This window comes from Polypterus senegalus, chromosome 5 (genome assembly GCF_016835505.1).
Source record: "Polypterus senegalus isolate Bchr_013 chromosome 5, ASM1683550v1, whole genome shotgun sequence".
NCBI classification, from domain to species: domain Eukaryota; kingdom Metazoa; phylum Chordata; class Cladistia; order Polypteriformes; family Polypteridae; genus Polypterus; species Polypterus senegalus.
Genome location: NC_053158.1, coordinates 119,188,160 through 119,194,620, shown reverse-complemented (window position 1 = coordinate 119,194,620; position 6,461 = coordinate 119,188,160).

The window sequence follows — 6,461 nt, the reverse complement described above, 5'->3', positions numbered from 1 at the left end:
GACCTCACTATGGGACTAACGATTTCATTATTAGTTCTTAGCTGCGAACAAGTTGTAGAAAAACTTGTGTTAGGTGTTGGGTCAAACGTTCAATTTAATAAACTTTTTTGGGGGAAACAAAAGCAAAAAATAAGTAAATTGTTAAATGATAAAGGACTTTAATCATTCATGATATTCTTAACCTCATAAACACAAACTATTTTCTGCATAAATAATATCGTAAATGGAATATTAATATTGAGGTGTGTTAATTGTGAACCAGACTGGTCTCAATGATCACTGCTTTATTTCATTCAGATTCTCCACAATTTTCTTGATATCCATCAAATAAATATGCATATTTTTCATTAGCAGTGCTACAGAGATGGTTTGATTTTCCAATTCAAGTCAGTTTGCTTGTAGTTTCTACTTTGACAGCATAATAATCTGCTACATGTTCAAGTGCTTTTGCATCAGACTTGACTTGGTCTTTTTGTTTCAGCTTGTCAAGTTCATTCATGAGGATTCATGAGTCCAATTACTTATTTCTTACCAATGTATTCATCAGTGAAAGTCATTACTTATAAAAACAGTTATTTTAAAAATCAATTATTGGCAATACTTTCTTCACATTTTATTTACTTGTCATATAATCTCATTAAATCTAGTGCCTGAATATTGCTTGTCAGAAGGGGGGGAATTTCAGCTTAAGGATTTTAAAGAGTGATACGATCTTCATGAAATGCCCAATTTATCTCACCAGGTCGACATAAGAAATATATTGCTCAAAAAAATTAAAGGAACACATTGAAAACACATCTGACCTCAATGGGGAAAAAAATCATGTTTCTTATCTATACCGATATGAACTGGATAATGTTTTAGGAATGAAAGGAGGCCGCATTATTTAATGGAAATGAAAATGATCAAGTTACAGCGGGCTGAATTCAAAGACAAAATGAAAATCAAAGTGAAAAAAATGATGGGCAGGTTAGTTCATTTTGCAGATATTTCATTGCAACAACTCAAAATCGTACTCAGTAGTTTGTATGATACCCATGTGCTTGTATGCATGCCTGAAAATGTCGGGGCATGCTTCTAATGATACGAGGGGTGGTGTCCTGGGGGGGATCTACTCCCAGATCTGGACCAGTGCATCACTGAGCTCTAAGACAGTCGGAGGTGCAACCTGGTGGCATCGGATGGACCGAAACAATGTCCCAAAGATGTTCTATTGGATTAAGGTCAGGCAAGCGTGGGGGCCAGTCAATAGTATTAATTCCTTCATCCTCCCAGAACTGCCTGCATACTCTCACCACATGAAGCTGGGGATTGTCATGCACCAGGGAGAACCTAGGTTACATTGCAACAGTATAGGGTGCAACAATGATAGTCAAGGTGCCATTGTCTAGCCTGTAGAGGTCTGTATGTCCCACCATGGATATGCCCATTGGACCACCACTGACCCACCACCAAACCGGTCATGCTGAACGATGTTACATGCAGCATAACATTCTCCACGGTGCCGGGTGGTGAGCACAGGGCCCACTAGAGGACGTCGAGCCCTCAGGCCACCCTCATGAATTCTGTTTCTGATTGTGTGGTCAGAGACATTCACATCACTGGCCTGCTGGAGGTCATTTTGTAGGACTCTTTCAGTGCTCATCCAGTTCCTCCTTACCCAAAGGAGCAAATACCAGTGCTGCCGATGGGTTAAGGACCATCTATGGCCCTCTCCAGCTCTCCTAGAGTAACTGCCCGTCTTCTGGATTCCCTCCATGCCCTTGGGACTGTGCTGGGAGACACAGCAAACCTTATGGAAATGGCACGCATTGATGTGGCATCCTGGAGAGGCTGGACTACCTGTCCAACCTCTGTAGTGGCCAGGTATCGCCTCATGCTACCAGTAGTGACACTGACTATAGCCAAATGCAAAACTAGTGAAAAAAACTGTCAGAAAAGATGGAGGGGAAAATGTCAGTGGCCTCCACTTCTTAAACCATTCCTGTTTTGGGGTCATCTCATTGTTGGCCCTCTAGTGCACCTGTTGTTAATTCAACTGATTAACAACCCCCTCTGCTACTTAACTGACCAGATCAATATCCCAGAAGTTTAATTGACTTGATCCTATACTCTGATTAAAATATGTTCCTTTCATTTTTTTTGAGCAGCTTATATTCACTGCCAATTTCTGTCCAACAACTAAGAAAGAAATACTGCTTAAAAATCAATATCAGAATTAAAACACAGATATCATTATGGTGCTTAGTGAATAGCAGTATTATTCAGGATACTGGATGTCAAAGCAGTATGCCTTTTAATGCCTTTTCACATACGGTCATTTTCAATACAGCAGTGATGAGGAGACTTCGTGCCAGCAAAGCATTGGGACCAGATGGAGTATTGCCATGACTGCTAAAGGTCTGTGCGCTGGAGCTGGGGAGTCCTCTACAGTGCACCTTCAACCTGAGCATGGACCAGGGGAGAGTCCCGAGGCTTTAAAAAAACATCTTGCATCGCCCAGTCCCAAAAGTATCAAGTCCTAGTGAGATGAATGACTTCTGGCCTGTTGCTTTGACATCACATGATGAAGACCATGGAGCGTCTGCGGCTTCACCTGAGGGCACAGGTCCACAACGCCCTCGACCCTCTGCAGTTTGCATACCAGGAGTAGGTGGAAGTGGAGGATGCCATCATCTATATGCTACAACGATCCCTCTCCAACTTGAACAGAGGCAGTGGTGTTGTATGAATTGTGTGTCTGGACTTCTCTAGCACCTTCAACACAATTCAACCTCTGCTCCTTAGGGACAAGCTGACAGAGATGGGAGTAGATTCATACCTGGTGGCATGGATCATGAACTATCTTACAGACAGACCTCAGCATGTGCATCTCAGGAACTGCAGGTCTGACATTGTGGTCAGCAACACGGGGGCACCACAAGGGACTGTACTTTCTCCAGTCCTGTTCAGCCTATACATTGGACTTTCAATACAACTCAGAGTCCTGCCATGTCCAAAACTTCACTGACGACACTGCTATCATGAGCTGCATCAAGTGGGCAAGAGGAGTATAGGAACCTAATCAAGGACTTTGTTAAATGGTGCGACTCAAACCACTTACAACTGAAAACCAGCAAAAGCAAGGAGCTGGTGTTGGATTTTAGGAGACTCGGGCCCCTCCTGGACCCCGTGATTATCAGAGGTGACTGTGTGCAAAGGTACAGACCTATAAATACCTGGGAATGCAGCTGGATGATAAATTGGACTGGACTGCCAATACTGATGCTCTGTGCAAGAGAGGACAGAGCCGACTATACTTCCTTAGAGGAAGACTGGCGTCCTTCAACATCTGCAACAAGGTGCTGCAGATGTTCTATCAGATGGTTGTGGCGAGTGCCCTCTTCTACGTAGTGGTGTGCTTGGGAGGCAGCATAAAGAAGGATGCCTCACGCCTGTACAAACTGGTGAGAAAGGCAGGCTCTATTATAGGCATGGAGCTGGACAGTTTGGCATCTGTGGCAGAGCTACGGCCGTTGAGCAGGCTCCTGTCAATCATGCAGAATCCACTGAACAATATCTCCAGACAGAGGAGCAGCTTCTGTGACAGACTGCTGTCACTGTCCTGCTCCACTGACAGACTCAGGAGATCGTTCCTCCCCCACACGATGCGACTCTTCAATTCCACCCAGGGGAATAAACGTTAACATAATACAAATTTGTCTTTTTTTTTTACCTGCATTTTTATCACCATTTAATATTGTTTTTTATTAGCATGCTGCTGCTGGAGTATGTGAATCTCCCCTTGAGATTAATAAAGTATCCATCCATACAATGTTCTCTCTGATGTGCTAGGGTACAATATGGAGGCATCCAACTACCATCCGCTTGATTTTCATTCAGCGCAAAATGTATTGTGGAGGATGTGAAGACCACTTGATTCTATGATAACCAATATCTTCTTCACATCATGTAAAAGCTCTATTTCAAGTCACATTCCAGTTAATGCTAGGCCCATCCATGGATAATTGGATAATGCTTTTTACTCCAACCTGTTATTTTAAATTTTTCATGATGTCATGCCCCACAAACTGCACCTACGTACATAGTTTTCAAATCTCCACCATTCCATATTCTAACATGTATATACATTTATTTGAGTGGAATGATTGAAGGTTTCATCAACAATACATGGTGTACCCAGCTTGTTCAGACACTTCTGACAATGACTTACTGTAAGGAGCAATACCGAATGTAATAAAACCGTCACAAATTGTTTCACTATATGTAAATGTAGCATGAGATTTCACCGTTGATGAACATTGTTTTAAACAGCTATTCCGGGACTGGTGCATTATTCCCATTAACAGTTTGAATCAATTGCTTTCAGTGCTCACAAATATTCAGCAGACAGTTTATCAGTGTTGAACATGGATTTCTTTGTTCAATGCAAAAGGGAATTGTATTAAATCTTGCTGGGCTAGATGAAGAGAAGTTGAACAAGGTGTAAATTCAAATTGTTTTTCTTGCTGCCTTCTCATTGTCACTATGTTGATTTTCTTTACGTTTGAGTGATTTTCGAGCACAGCTTCACCCATATTCTTTACAATTCAAATTTTGCATGTTCTGTGAAATCATCATTATGGAGCCAGAGCTTGTGTTTTTCATTTGTTAACCAGAAATATCATGCATTAAACTCATTACACAATTGGCATGAGATCTCGTAACATTAAGAAATATCCTGTTTTCAAGATTTTACTAATTTACAACCTTACTTGACCAACTATATTTTCTGTACATTAAAAAAATCCATGACTTAGAGCAGGGGTCTCCAACACATCGCTCACGTGCTACCGGTAGCTCGCAACCCCTTTCCAAGTAAATCTGAAAACTTGATTAGTCAAATTAGGAGTGGGCGATGTTTCCAAAAAATCATATCATGATCCACAATCTGTCTTTTCAATGTGGCATACACTTAAGGGAATATTCAGACTCGAACTCATCAAGACAGAAGTAACACTATTTTAAATATCAAACAAAGTTGAATTCAATTGTTCTCTCATTCGCTTGCTAAGCAGAATTAAGGAACACGTCTCGAAGCTGGCGAGTTAGTGAGGACCTGCCTTTATTGGAAATATTTTGTTTAAAATATTTAGTCCATCAGTAAATGAAATTGTTACATGACTTATTATAAAGTCTGAAAAGCAATTCAAATTCATGTTAACAAACCACTGAGCAATATGCATGTCACAAGTTACTTTTAAACAAGCCTTCTAAAATGAAAAGGCACTAAACGAAGGTATTATAAGCAAATTTTATTCTAAATATACAAAAGATCTACTAATCATAATTTCAGGCAAATAACATGCATATACTGTATACCAGGCTATTGTAGAGGTTTTTGATTTTCACTTTATACAGTAGACATTTTCTAATTCAAACTACAAAATAACTGCCTTAAATTTGACTGAGAATACTGTATTAACCTATTGTTTTAGTTGCTAAGATCTCGAAGGGAAATGTTTTCTACCTTTAACATTACCTATACAGATAAACTTAACAGTAACCTTATTTAAATTATGCTAATTTAGAGTGCTACACAATGTTAAAGCAACACTCCATCCAAAATAACTAATTCTGTAATCAAATTACACACCCTCATGGTTTGGTAAAATGGCCAAGGTAAAATTTAAAGCTTATGTTTTCATGAAGATAATCAAATTTCTGATATAATTGGATTCAAGACCCATTCCAACAATATCAAATTGTCAATGGGAAAAAAACCCTAAAATTACTCATCCCTCAATCCACATCTCAGAAATCCAGTCACATGCTCAGAGCATGTACATTCTTGATAAACACTGTTAACCTCCTTAGCATTACATTTTTTCTCGAAAACACTTGAAAAGCGCTGCATTTTATGGCTTGAAAAATTACATTAACTCTGTACTTTTAGTATTTTGCATGTTTTACAGTAGAAAGATCAAAGTCAGAGGTGTAGAAAGTATAATGACACAAATAATAATGAATAATAAAAAGGTTAATACCATATATACTGTCAAAATGTTTGTGTGGTATATCTTGAAGCACTGTAAAATACACAATCGAATGTCACAGTTGGGACAATAGTATCATGATTCCTTGCAGATTTTCTTTCCAGACAAATCAGCTTTTGAACAGCACACGGCAAATGTGTGATTAAAACAAGCGTTACTTTCAGATTCATTTTCTATTGCACTGTCCATTTCAATTTCACAGCCTAAAGACAGATTCACTTCATCATCACTGTCAAGAGCATGCAACATCTGAGCTGCTGAAAAACGTCTGAGATTCCATTAGGAGGCTAGGACAAGTCGTCTTCTGCACCGTCCTGCAGGAAAAACTCAGGCTTGTCGCTTAGAAAAAACAAGCCAGTATTGCTTCCCGAGCAAAGCTCGGTACGAATGCTGTTGGCACTTTTACAGTCCAAGTAATCCTCAGGT